The sequence below is a fragment of the Papaver somniferum genome, chromosome 4 (genome assembly GCF_003573695.1).
Source record: "Papaver somniferum cultivar HN1 chromosome 4, ASM357369v1, whole genome shotgun sequence".
Taxonomy (NCBI): Eukaryota; Viridiplantae; Streptophyta; class Magnoliopsida; order Ranunculales; family Papaveraceae; genus Papaver; species Papaver somniferum.
The window spans coordinates 65,327,000-65,342,382 of record NC_039361.1 but is presented as its reverse complement, the minus strand read 5'-3'; the positions used below and the strand labels follow the sequence as shown (position 1 = coordinate 65,342,382).

Genomic DNA, 15,383 nt, shown 5'->3' with positions numbered 1-15,383 from the left:
TCTTAATCGACGCGGCGAAAGAAGATATTGTGGAATCACAAACGATGAGACGAAAATGTTTGTGAATACTTTTATATCTTGCCTATCGGAGATATCAATCTCAAGCCAATCTTTGCGATTGTACTCGTGCGATAGAATATGCAAGATCAGATCACACAACTACGAGAAAGTTGTATCGGTTTGGCTTCACAATCCCAATGAAGTCTTTAAGTCGTTAACCTGATTTAGAAGAAGAAATCAAAGGTTAAAGGAGAATCGACTCTAGCTTACACAACTAGTATCACACATAAGGTGTGGGGATTAGGTTTCCCAGTTGCTAGAGTTCTCCCTTATATAGTCTTTCAAATCATGGTTTGCAATCAATGTTAGCTTGGTAACAAAGCATTCAATATTTACCGTTAGATGAAACACATGATTAGATTCAAGCTAATATCTTTCAACCGTTAGATCGAAAACCTAGCTTGTTACACACAAATGAAATGCATGTTTCTAGGTTTGTGTAACCGTACCCAAACATGTAAATTTGTTGGTTCAACAGTAATTAACCAAATGGTTATCTATATGAGCACGTTCATATCAACCATATTATTCTTCACCATAACTAGTTCAAATGACTCAAATTAACTAGTTAGAGAGTTGTTCAATTGCAAGGAAATATTATGTAACTACACAAGACACAATCGAAGCAAAAACGATTTGATTCAATCGAATCGGTTTATGAAATTAATAGCCACGGTTTGCAATTAACATTCCTTAGTTTATATAAACATGAGTTCACAAACAATGGTCTTTAGATATAACCTAACTCAAGTTCGCGGACTGGGTTCGCGGACTTAAGTTCCCGGAAGGAGTTCTCAAACTCCAACAGATTTTCTCGGGTCGAGAACTTCCACAAGTTCGCGAACTTAGTTCACGGCTCTTGTTCCGGTTCTCTTGATCAACAAAGTTCGCAAACTTCGGTTCAAGGAATAAGGACTTATACATATCTGTGTTTCCACAACAATGCTTATATCCATCATTGGTTATATAATCTAAACTCTCATTTCAATCATTGAAACATTCTTAGAGGACGTTATATAATTGTTATTCACAAACCATTTTTCGTCAAAGCAATTTTCAAAGTGACTGAGATATAACATGACTTTCGTCACTAGATAACGATGAACTTGGCCAAAATGAAAGCTTACCCATATTTCGAAAAATAGATAGGTGATTTAAACTCGGCCCGAAATAGCAAATGTGTATAATCAAAGTCCATATAGAAAAACGACTTTTGTCTCAAGATAGGAGATAGAGTAGATAGACTTTCGAGTGATAGATAAGTTCAAGTCTCCACATACCTTTTTGTCGATGAAGTTCCACCAGTTCCTTGAGTAGTTCTTCGTCTTGTATGATGATCCACCATGGAGTTCTTGAGCTCAACTACACTTTCTATCCTAGTCCGAGACTTAGTTATAGTAGACTAGAAATCAAGACTTATAGTTTTAATCACTAACATTGATAAACATGCTTGAGATAGCAACGCATGCGAGTTCGACCGAGCAATGCTCTAACAATCTCCCCCTTTGTCAATTTTAGTGGCAAAATTGTCAATACACATGGAATACAAAAAAGATAAAGAAACTTAAGTAGCTCCTATTCCACATGTCTAATCTTCAACATTACTCGAAATCTTCGACACTTCCAAGTACTCCAATGATCCCAAAAGTTATAATTTCAGCATCATCGTTGAAAATCCGTAGCTATAACAATGAGAAAACATAATTCTCGATCATTGTTATACAGTGTCATAGTATCATTACACAACATCAAAGTTCAATTGTATCACAACTTTGCCAACAATACTACAGTGATATGTATCACTCCTCCTTAGTCAATACTCCATCTCAGATAGAAACCACTCCCCCTTACATAATGATCCGAAAACCATATGTATTTGTAGTGTGAACTACGCATTAATTCTCCCCCTTTTTGTCAATAAAATCGGCAAAGGTACAAGAACGGGATCCTAATAAAATTTCCAAAAGAGGTATTTCATGACCAAAAGAAAGTATATATCCTTGTTTAGATGCAATCATAAAGCCAGAGCTAAATGCATTCATCAAGGAGTTTAAATATACAAGATAACCCCTATAATATTCCACAACCGCACTCCCCACAAAGATTTGGCAATTAAGCACAAGTTCAATTAAGAAATATCCCCCATAAAATTTCATTCCCGAAGGAACAACAAGAGCGACCTTAATTTCAAAAGAAAAGAAGGATTTCTTTGGACATAACAAATCACATACGAATATGAATTTGAATCCAAAAGTACTCAATTAAATTAACCTATGATTAATTTAATCAAAAATGCTCAACATAAGTGAACTTATGGAGACTCAAAAATATTCAATTAGATTAATCACAAGAGAACCCATAATTAATCTAATCGGAATACACAACCAAATTAACCACAAAAGTAATCAATTTAATTGGTCATGCTCGACATAAGAGAATCTATGGAGCAATAACTAAGTTAATCATAAAATAATCAACTCAGTTAATAGTGCTCAACATAAGATAACTTACGGAGCCTCACAGTAATACATAAAATATGGATCAGGGAAGATCAATACTGCGGAATACACAAGGATTCATTCTATTTTCCATCACTATTCGCACAATGATATACAATAGACATAATCCTTGCAAACAAAAGATTTTAACCTATCTTCCATCAATAATTTACATAATATGCTTAACTTTTGTATTTGTTAAAAGTCCATTCATTCTTTTATCAATACATGCATATCGACTTACGAAAGACTTTACTTTTGACAAGATATGGGACAATCATAGTTCACGGACGCAAACATACATATCCCATAACAAATTGCAATATATAAAACCATAAAGATTAATACTACAAAAATCATCTTCCAAACAGTTTTAGAATTTAAACAAATAAACCTAAAAACATGAAGATGAAAACGTTGGACATAGCTATGTGTAATCACAATAATGGATATTCCAAACTCTAGTTATTCTTCTAAATAAAACAAGAAAATAGAAGATTTACTAGGAAAACTAGAAGAAAATCAGAGTTGGTTTAGAACCTTATATCTTTCAATGAATACATCAAAGAAGGTGTCACTGATTTCCTTTACTCTCTTGACCGTTGATACACCATGTTCGTGAGTTAGAACACCAACTTTACGATAAACAACCCGAGCAAGCTGTCTAGCCTTGACACAGTCCATGATGAGCTTCTTTTGATTCCGTATCAGAATATTCTGATTAGCAAGGATTCTGGCCTGACCATCTAAGAGTTGGTTTATTTGCAGTTGAAGATTTGCAAACTAGACCTTTTAACGTTCTGAAAAAGAATTTAATCTTTGACAGAATCATCAATCCAGGAGTTGTGATCCTTTCTTTCAAGGATCTTCTTTAGAACCATCTCCTGAATAGACTCACGTCCTTGATCGTCTTCCTCCATATCAAGATGCACAAACTCTTGAGATTTTTCATATTTCTCCATATAATTTTTGTTAGGGATGGAAAAACACAATATAGAGTAATATATATGTGTATGTAAAAAGGAGAAGGAAACTCTTGTTTTGGAAACCCTATCAACTCACAAGAGGAGGACGCGAACGTTTGTGGACCATCAGCACACAAAAAGAAAAAAACTTAAACAGAAAAATATACAACATACTTGAGTAATTCTCAGTTATTGTCTTTGCACCTCTCAAGTTAGGAACAAAGAAAAGAATACCTGGAATCAGGTGGTAGAGTGAGAATTAATCCCACTATGATCATTGAGAATTGACTTGTACATATCATCTGACAGCTTGATCCTTGCGTTCTTCGCCTTTCTTCGGTTGACATTCATCCCAGAAGAAAAAGACACAGCTTGATTAACATATCCGTCGGAAGGCTTTCTCTGAGGACTAAATCTAGGACCTCTTGCAACTGGTTCAAGAGGATCAGGATGGAGAGGGATCCATTTTCTAGACTTAGATTTAACTGAAACAGTCTTATAAATACAGGGAATGCTTTTATCAGCGACACAAGAATTTATACCACTAGAATGCACTTGAGCCATGTGATGATTTCTAGGAAAGAGACCATATTTATAAGGTTTATGGTATTATGTGGGAATACGATTCACTGAAGTAGTCGATCGACTATTTATTCCATTGACAGTGGAAAGAAGCAAATTATGAATTTTAGAGATTTGTTTCCTCCTGGAAAAACAATGGATAGCATAGTGATTCTTTTTCCCACAGATTGTACAGGTTCGTGGAGGAGAAGCAATAACTGGCACCTGTTTTAACTTCATAGCCATATGAGAAGATTGTAAGTTATGTAAACTTTTCATGACACAATATTCTTATGGAGAACATTTCGTCATGTACTGTAATTCATGAGAATTAGTTCGTACAGAAAAATTTCTCCTTAAGACAAAGTTTTACTTTTCCAAGGATCTGTGCTGTTCTTGGGCTATAATAAGAGATGCGCTTAGTTTCTCTTTTTCGACACGAAATCTGTTAAGGTCTGATGAATGTGTCTCGATCAAACGTTTTTCTCTAATTGAGTCTTCCTTAAAAATATCCTCAAGAACACTAATCTTTTCACGCTGTAGAGTAGTTTCTTGGAGAAGTTTTTCAATATTCTTAAAGAAGGACTCAACGATGTTATAGAGTTCACGCTCACGATCAAGAGACTTTTCAAATTCATCAATAAGATGATCATGATCCTGGAAATCAATAATCTTAGTAGAATTTTTTAAAATTCCGGTGATCTCCATTTCAGCTTTTGCCATAATGCCCAATGTCTCATCGGAGAGAGAGATGTCAACACATGGGATAACCTTCTTACCTCGGGATTCGGAAGAATCAGCTAAGGAGTAATCCATTGAGGTATTCCCAAGACATTTGGCATAGTTAAAAGCTTTAGAAGACATCTTGGTATGCGTGTGTGTCAGAGATTCTGTCCTCAGACTCAGATTGCCACAAACACAGACTTGTAAGGTCTTTAAACGTGTTTTTCGACTCTGATACCAATTTAAAAAGCGGGGATACAACAACCACACACAATATTTCGCTTATCAATCTGTATGGACAAACTCCAATATATTTTCTAGAGAAACAACTAGACAGTGAGATTCAATCTAGATAAAAAGTATACCAAAGAGTTAATATCTCAATTTCTCGATTTGATCTATACTCAAGCAAATAGAAATCTGTGAGTCTTTATCAAATAATAGAGAGATAACTTGGATGGTACCAAAGACTAATATCCATATGTCAATCAATTTAAATGAACAACCAAAAGGTCGGATATTCTAATTGATTGAACCTAACGCATAACTTGTGATATTTCAATTATAAAGATAAACAAATAATGCGGAAATAGAAATAACAGAAACACCAGAATTTTTTTAACGAGGAAACCGCAAATGCAGAAAACCCCGGGACCTAGTCCATATTGAACACACACTGTATTAATCCGCTACAGACACTAGCCTACTACAAACTAACTTCGGTCTGGACTGTAGTTGAACCCCAATCAATCTCATATTGATCCAAGGTACAGTTATACTCCTACGACTGTAGTGTAACCGTACCCAAACATGTACATTTGTTGGTTCAACAATAGTTAACCAAATGGTTATCCATATGAGCACTTTCATATCAACCATATTCTTCTTCACCATAACTAGCTCAAATGAATCAAATGAACTAGTTAGAGAGTTGTTCAATTGCAAGGAAATATTATGTAGCTACACAAGACACAATCGAAGCAAAACTGATTTGATTCACTCGAATCGTTTTATGAACTTTATAGCCACAATTTACAATTATCATTCCTTAGTTTATATAAACATGAGTTCACAAACAATCTTCTTTAGATATAACCTAACTCAAGTTCGCGGACTGGGTTCGCGGACTTAAGTTCCCGGAAGGAGTTCTCAAACTCCTGCAGATTTTCTCGGGTCGAGAACTTCCGCCAGTTCGCGGACTTAGTTCACGGCTCTTGTTCCGGTTTTCTTGATCAACAAAGTTCGCAAACTTCGGTTCAAGGAATAAGGACTTATACATATATGTGTTTCCACAACAATGCTTTTATCCATCATTGGTTATATAATCTAAACTCTTATTTCAATCATTTAAACATTCTTAGAGGACGTTATATAGTTTTTATTCACAAACCATTTTTCGTCAAAGCAATTTTCAAAGTGATTGAAATATAGCATGACTTTCGTCACTAGGTAAAGATGAACTTGGCCAAAGAGAAAGCTTACCAACACATATTTCGAGAAATAGATAGGCGAGTTAAACTCCGCTCGAAATATCAAATGTGTATAATCAAAGTCTATACAGGAAAATGACTTTTGTCTCAAGATAGTAGATAGAGTAGATAGACTTTCGAGTGATAGATAAGTTCAAGTCTCCACATACCTTTTTGCCGATGAAGTTCCACCAGTTCCTTGAGTAGTTCTTCTTCTTGTATGATGATCCTCCATGGAGTTCTTGAGCTCAACTACACTTTCTATCCTAGTCCGAGACTTAGCTATAGTAGACTAAAAATCAAGACTTATAGTTTTGATCACTAACATTGACAAACATGCTTGAGATAGCAACGTATGCGAGTTCGACCGAGCAGTGCTCTAACAAGTTTTAATAGCATGCCTTATCAAGAATTACGATAGGAAGAAATTACCAAATTAATATGTGGAAAGTTCATTGGATATGTAGCAGTTCAGAGAAGTATACAGTGGTAGTGATGGCGCTCCATCTAACTGATGTTCGATTGATTATTTTATTTTTTTGAAAAGGTTTCGGTTTTCCTTGGAGAAACTGAGAGGGAGGGTTTTATTTTATTCAAAATCATTCAGAAAGCCAAGCGCCAACTTGAGCACTACTTACGGGATCTCAATACAACCATATATTTATCTATTGAAATGTGGAATCTTGATAATACATATGTAATTTAGAGTAGTTATTATATAACGTGACATCCCAGTGTTTTTTATTTAAATTTTCTTGTATTTTAATCGATTTTATTTTAGCATTAAGACGATCAACCGCATCTTACACTTTATAGTGTTGCCCGTTTTGTAGCGGCACAAAATTAACATAATATATTACTACTCACGAATACCCGTTAGAATCACAAAACCACCCATCCTTCGAAGGATGTTGGGCGATTAATCGCAAATGTCATGTATAAAGTTGAAAAAACTTAGGTCATTAATTAATTTATTCTTTAATGTTTTTTTGCTATATTCTCTTTTGTATTGCAATTAATTTTATTTCAACACTAAAAACAATGATTCACATGATCGGTTACCAAAGATAGCAGGGGCACCATTTGATCCAATGTTCATAATCATTTTTTTTATATATGGTTTGGTATCATTTAGTACATACCTTTACTAATCGTGAATAAAATAACCAACTACATCTTTCACAATATAATGTTACTCGTCATTTATTTCTTTTTTTTGCTTCAGAAAAAATAATAAAAATAAACACCCACCACCACTAAAACCATCCACCTCCACAATTTCTTCCACCACCACTATTGTTACCACCTCCACCACTCACCAACACCCTCCATAGCTTTCACCACCCATTACTACTACCACCAGTATTATATATGGAAATAATTTTTACCAACGGGCAATTGGTCTAGTGGTATGATTCTCGCTTAGGGTGCGAGAGGTCCCGAGTTCAATTCTCGGATTTCCCCATAAGTGTTTGTCTTTGTACAAACCATAATTTTCTTTGTTTTAGAAATAATTAATACTTTTTACTTTAATTTATTGATATAAATATGTTATGATAGATTAATTAAGGAAATATTTATGATGAAATGAAAAATTAATTAATCGTTCATTATGAGAAATTAATTATAACACTTATAATGTTTAATTTGAATAAACCACGACCATAGATTTATCTTCTCCCTAGACAAATCTTGGCCACTCTTTATCATGCCTAACTTGTCCAAACCTTGTTTTGTATTATAGAAATGTATTGGTTCATGAACAAACCGATTTTAGAACATTATCCACTAGGTATGCAAACGGGTACGCATACCATAGTGGTCGGACTAAGTTTGGGTTTTGCCAGTATGAGAACTGGTACGCATACCTTCCAAACTCAGCAGAAATCCTCAGACCTGAACATCAGGCCAGTACGCACACCGGTATGCGCACAAGGTTCCCGGACTTCACTAAACCAACTAGTACGCATACGGGTATGCATACCATGGTTCCCGGACTTGGATTACATATATGCAAGTACACATACTATGCTTAAATACAATTGTTCCAAACTCTCATTCCAACCATTGAAACATTCTCAGAAGACGACAATAGCCGTCTCACACAAACTATTAGCTTCAAAGCAATTTTCAAGTGATCGAATGATCAATATGAAACATTCCGATTCTACACCAAATGATTGTCTCACACAAATCATGTAAGACGTTACCAGGCGATTTTCACATGATCATCTTTTGACTTTCGTCAAGAATATAAGATGAACTTGGTTAAAGTGAAAGCTTACCAACACATATTTCGAGATATGTAAGCGAGTTAAACTCAGCTCGAATATCAAATGTGTATAATTGAAGTCTATATAGTTATACGAGTTTTGTCTCAAATGGGAGATAAAGTAGATAGACTTTTAAGTGATAGATGAGTTCAAGTCTCCACATACCTTTTGTTGATTAATTTCCACAAGCTCCCCTTAGTAGTTCTTCGTCTTCATTCGATGAACGCCGTGAAGTCTAAAGCTCATCTACACTTTCTATCCTAATCCGAGACTTAGCTATAAGTAGAGTAGAAATCAAGACTTATAGTTTTGGAAATTAAACTTGACAACAAACTTGAGATAGCAACGCTTGCGAGTTCGACCGAGCAGTGCTCTAACAATTACAATTTCATCAGTAATTTTCTTACCAATCTACAAGGCCCCTTGAAATATGAAAGTACAAAGAGAAGAACCAATTTCAATATGACTGTCAACAACTTAGAGATAATCTTGTATACACCACCAATTAGACTTATGGGTCTAAAATTGTATATTGTAACATCTTCTTCAAACTTATAAATAAGTACTATATTTGTGCAAGATAGTCTCTAATCCAGCTTTGCATAAGTCTCAAATTCTTTAATAACTTGTATCACCTCGTGTTTGATGATATCACAAACAACTTTAACAAAAAACCCTGGAAGTATCCATCAAGACCTAGAGACTTGTAAAATCAAACTGCTACATAACCTTTTTGACTTTATCTTCCTCAAATGGTTTTTTCAAGCAGAACGTTATCATGTACACTAATAGAAGGCATAACCAAATAATCAATTTTTTGTATATAGTGTACATGGTCTTTGAACACAAAAGAAAAGTATTTTTTAGCTTCATTATTGAAATATCTTTGTTGTGACAAATAATGCCATCAACAATGAGAGAGTTGGCGTTATTGGGTATCTGCTTGCTTTAAGCATTTTTGTGGGAAAATATGGAATGTCTTTCCTAATATGCTATCCATTTCCTTTCAAACTTTGCACGCTTTTATTAACTAGATTTATAGAAGCATTTTTGTGTTTGTATTTGGTTACCTCTCTGCTAGAGCATTTTCCGGTTGAACCATGTCAAGTTAGTTGTTTAGATGTCAAAGTCCCAAAACACATTATTGATTTTGTCCATAAATTCAGATTTGGACTAGATTATGTTTAGGTAGTATAATACAAAATCAAAACTATCCTTGAAGACTGAATATTGAAGACTATATGAAAACATCTATCGGGAACTTCATTAAAGGTTAGTAACGAATACTTGATTTTTTGGAACTCTCATTTATTCTACCTTTCTATATATCGATACAAAGTACTCACTCTTTGTAACTCTTTGCCACTCTGTCAGTGAAAGATTTTTAATAAGGATTAACAACTCCTATTCATGTCAAATCATATTGAAAAAGCGGGGATCTAAAAATATCACCCAATATTTCGCTTAGCAATCTGTATGGACAAACTCGAATATGCTTTTAAGAGAATCAACAAGACTCAATCAATTAAAAGTACATCAACGAGTTTATATCTCTCTCTCTTGATTTGATTTCCTCAGACAGAAACTGCGAGTACTAATCAAATACAAGGAATAACTTGGATGGTACCAAAGACCAATATCCAAGGATCAATCAATGACAATCAACAACCAAAGGTTGGATTACTCTAATTGATGATCTAACACACAACCTGTATTATTTCAATTATTAAGATAAAACAATATAATATGGAAACTGAAATAACACAGACACCAGAAATTTTGTTAACGAGGAAACCGCAAATGCAGGAAAACCCAGGGACCTAGTCCAGATTGAACACAGACTATATTAAGCCGCTATAGATACTAGCCTACTCCAAGCTAACTTCGGACTGGACTGTAGTTGAACCCCAATCAATCTCCCACTGATCCAAGGTACATTTATGTTCCTACGCCTCTGATCCCAGCAGGATACTGCACACTTGATTCCCTTAGCTGATCTCACCCACAACTAAGAGTTGTTACGATCCCAAATCACAGGCTTTGACAATAAAAAAATATGTCTCACACAGACAAGTATATCAAAGGATCAATCTGTCTCCCACAGATAAACCCTAAAGGTTTTGTTCCGTCTTTTGATAATAATCAAGGTGAACATGAACCAATTGATAATCCGGTCTTATATTACCGAAGAACATCCTAGATTATCAATCACCTCACAACAATCTTAATCGTATGTTAGCGAAACAAGATGTTGCGGAATCACAAACGATGAGACGAAGACGTTTGTGATTACTTTTTATATCTTGCCTATCGGAGATATCAATCTCAAGCCAATCAATCTGATTGTACTCGTACGATAGAAGATGCAACATCAGATCACACAACTACGAAAAAGTAGTATCGGTCTGGCTTCACAATCCTAGTGAAGTCTTTAAGTCGTTAACCCGGTTTAAGAAAAGAAAACCAGAGGGTTAAAGGAGAATCAACTCTAGTATGCAAACTAGTATCACATGTAAGGTGTGGGGATTAGGTTTGCACAATACTAGATGTCTCCTTTATATAGTCTTTCAAATCAGGGTTTTGTCTTGGTCACAAAGCAAACAATATCTACAGTTAGATGAAAACCTGATATAGATTCAAGCTAATATTTCTCAACCGTTAGATCGAAAACTTAGCTTGTTACACACACTTGACATTGCACACTTCTAGGTTTGTTAACCGTACCCAAATGTATGCACTTGTTGGTTCAATAATAGTTAACCAAAAGGTTAGCCATACGAGCATTTCATATCAACCATGTTCTTATTCATCATAACTAGTTCAAATGACTTCAAATAAACTAGTTAGATAGTTTTTCAATTGCAAGGAAATATCATGTACTACACAAGACACAATTGAAGAAAAAAATGATTTGATTCACTTGAATCGGTTCATGAACTTTTATAGACACGGTTTGCAAACTGCATTCCTTAGTCTTTTTAAGTTCAGAAATCATCTTCAGATATATAACCTTTCTCAAGTTCGCAGACTAGGTTCACGGACTTAAGCAACCAGTAGAGTTTACAAACTCCAGCAAAAAATCTCGGCAAAGACCTTCCGCCGGTTCGCGGACGCAGCTAGTTCGTCAACTCCAACAGAATTTCTCGGGATGAGAAGTTCGGCAGTTCGCGGACTGAGTTCGCGGACTTGGAAACAAGCCATTCTTCCGGTTTCTCTTGATCAACAAAGTTCGCAAACTTTGGTTCAAGGAATAGGACTTATACATAAATGTGTTTCCACAACAATGTTTATGTCCACCATTGGTTATGTAATCTAAACTCTCATTTCAATCATTGAAATATTCTTAGAGGACGTTATATAGTTGTTATTCACAAACCATTTCTCGTCAAAAAAAATTTCAAAGTGATTGAAACATATCATGACTTTCGTCACTAGGTAAAGATAAACTTGATCGAAGCGAAAAGCTTACTAATACAAATTTCGAGATATAGATAGGCGAGGTATACTCTGCTCAAAATACCAAATGTGTATAATCCAAGTATATATATATATATATATATATAGCATACGACTTCTTGTCTCAAAGAGTAAGAGATAGAGTAGATATACTTTTGAGTGACAGATAAGTTCAAGTCTTCACATACCTTTTTGTCGAGAAGTTCCACTGGTTCCTTGAGTAATTCTTCTTCTTGTATGATGAATCGCCATGAAGTCCTTGAGCTCAACTACACTTTCTATCCTAGTCCGAAACTTAGCTATAATAGACTAGAAATCAAGACTTATAGTTTTGATCACTAACATTGACAAACATGCTTGAGATAGCAACACATGCGGGGTTGACCGAGCAATGCTCTAACAATCTCCCCCTTTGTCATTTTAGTGACAAAACTATCAATACATATGGAATACAAAAAAAGATAAAGAAACTTTAGTATCTCCCATTCCACATGTCTAATCTTCAACATTCCTCGAAATTTTTGTCACTTCCAAGTACTCCAATGATCCCAAAGGTTGTAAGTTTACCATCACCGTTGTTGAAGATCCGTAGCTATAACAATGAGAAAGCATCTGTCTCGATCATTGTTATACAGTGTCATAGTATTATTACGCAGTGTCAAAGATCAATTGTATCACAACTTCGACAATAATACTATGGTGATATGTATCACTCCCCCTTAGTCAATACTCCATCTCACATGGAAACCACTCCCCCTCTCACATGGAAACCATATGTATTTGTAGTGTTAACTATATATTAATTCTCCCATTTTTGTCAATAAAATTGGCAAAGGTACAAGAACGGGATCATAATAAAATTTCCATAAGAGATATTTCATGACTACAAGAAAAAATACATACCATCTAATTTAGATGCAATCATATAGCCGAAGCTAATAGCATTCATCAAGGAATTTAAAGATACAAGATAACCCCTCTAATATTCCACAGCCGCATTCCTCTCAAGATATTACCATTAAGCACAAGTTCAAAAGAACTCTCCCCCATTTGATGTCATTCCCGAAAGAACAACAAGAGCGACCTTAATTTCAAAAGAAAAGAAGGATTTTATTGGACACCAAAAACCATGAAAATGATTTTCTATATCCAAAAACTCAATCAAATTAATCACAAGTAAACCCATGATTAATTTAATCGGAATACTCAATCAAATTAAACACAAAAAGTGATCAACTTAATTGATTATGCTCGACATATGAGAACTTACGGAGCATACGACTAACATAACCATTAGAAAATGAATAGGATAGTCGTTCATATACTCAACATAAGAGGAATCTTATGGAGTATGAAGATACTCAACTATATTAATTACAAGAGAACCCATAATTAATCTAATTGGAATACACAACCAAACTAATTACAAAAGTAATCAATTGAATTGTCATTTGTTTTGCTCAACATAAAAAGACTTATGGAGCAATAATTAAATAACCAAACAAGATGATTAATTTAGTTCAAAAATGCTCAACATAAAGTACCTTACGGAACAACCAACAAAGCTAATCAAAAATTAATCAACTTAGTTGTATCGTGCTCAACATAAGACACATTACGGAACCTCACAGTAATACATAAAATATGGATCAGGGATGATAAATACTGTGGAATACACAAGGATTCATTCTATCTTCAATCACTATTTTCATAACAATATTGATAGACATAATCCTTGAAAAAAAAAGATTTAACCTATCTTCCATCAAAGGATTGACAATATAGGCTTAACTTTTGTATTTGTCAAAAGTCTATTCATTCTTTTACCAGTACGTGAATACCAACTCATGAACGACTTTACTTTTGACAATATATGGGACCTTCAAGTTCACGGACGCAAACATATATATCACATATCAAATTGAAATATAACAAATCATAAAGATTGATACTGCAAAAACATCATCCTCCAAATATTTTTAGAATTTAAACCAATAAACCTAAAAAAACAAGAAGATGAAACATAATAGCTATGTGTAGTCACAATCATTGTTATTCAAGCACTAGTTATTCTTCCAACTAAATCAAAAGAAATACATACTATGCAATAATATCTTTAAGAAATTCCTTATCATTTCCGAACTCCTTATCGTCAACAGCCATTGGAATATAAGGTTCATGGAGGAAGGAGTCAATACCAACGAACCGTCTTGGCTGATGATGTCGAACCAGGGCCTTCTGAATTTCCAAAGATCTTAAAACGAAAGCCTTTATTTCACTAATCTCCTTTCTTACTTCCTTCAACTCATCAAGAACATAGGAAAACTTCTGAGAGTTAGAAGGGACAACCCTTGGCTTTCTTGTATTCCTCATCTTTCTTTTCAAGGAAGGAATTACTGGAGATTTCTCTTTTTCCTTGATTGATGGCTTAACAATCATATTGACATCTTTTCTATCCAAAGACATGATGCTTAGAGAACAGTTATAAACAACTGGTTTTTGTGAGTGGAATTCTCAATCTCATCAAGCAGTCTTAAGATATAAAGGATATCAGAGAGGAAAATGGAATGTAGGGTTCGCAACCTTTAAACAGGTTCGTGGACGCCCAATTCTAAAACCTATAAAGAGTAGAATTGTCGATAATAACCCTTTAATTTATTTGATAGACAGGAAAAACAATCCTAAAAAAAAAATCCTAAAGCCTGAGCGGTACACAATCTTATATCTTTTTGATCAGGCATATGAGACAAGATTTATCAAACAACACAATTAATTTGTGTTGTGGTGAACAACAATTTGTCCACCATTTTCCTCTTGAGAGGAATCCTCAGACTTCTGTCCGTCGAAGCGATTTGACCATACCTTCTTTTATAATGGTCTTATTTTGTCTTTGGAAACCAACTTCTTAGATGAAGATAAAATCCTACGTACCTTAGCAGTCTTCTGAGCAAGTTTAAGCTTCCTTTCCAATCGATTTGATCTTCGTTGAAGTTTGTTGGCGTGCCTCACTTGATGTTTGTACTTGTAACATCTTGATAGTTCATGACCTTTTTGATAACAAAACGAGCACGTCAAACTTGGATAGTATTCAGGCATCTGTGGTGTGAACGCAGCTAGACACATAGTAGATCCTGAAACATTACAACCAGAGTTTCCAAAGGATGGGTCAGTTGATTCTTCCAGCTTGATTGGATTCTCCTTTTCACTGAAACCATCAAGGTTGATATATGTATTGCAACAACTATCAAAATCAATGTTTTCACATAGAAGACCGACACTTGATTTCCTGTGTTCATCAGAATCATAGATCTCAGACATCTCATCAAGTGTTACAGAAAGACCTTTGTTCCCAGTGTATTTTTTACGATTTGGGCACTC

General features: G+C 34.7%; 1 non-coding gene across 1 annotated transcript; it reads left to right on the top strand.

Moving 5' to 3' along the window:
• The first annotated feature begins 7,668 nt into the window (after window positions 1–7,668).
• On the top strand, window positions 7,669–7,740 carry TRNAP-AGG. The gene has a single exon. It is a non-coding gene; the product is annotated as a tRNA-Pro (tRNA).
• The last annotated feature ends 7,643 nt before the right edge of the window (window positions 7,741–15,383 follow it).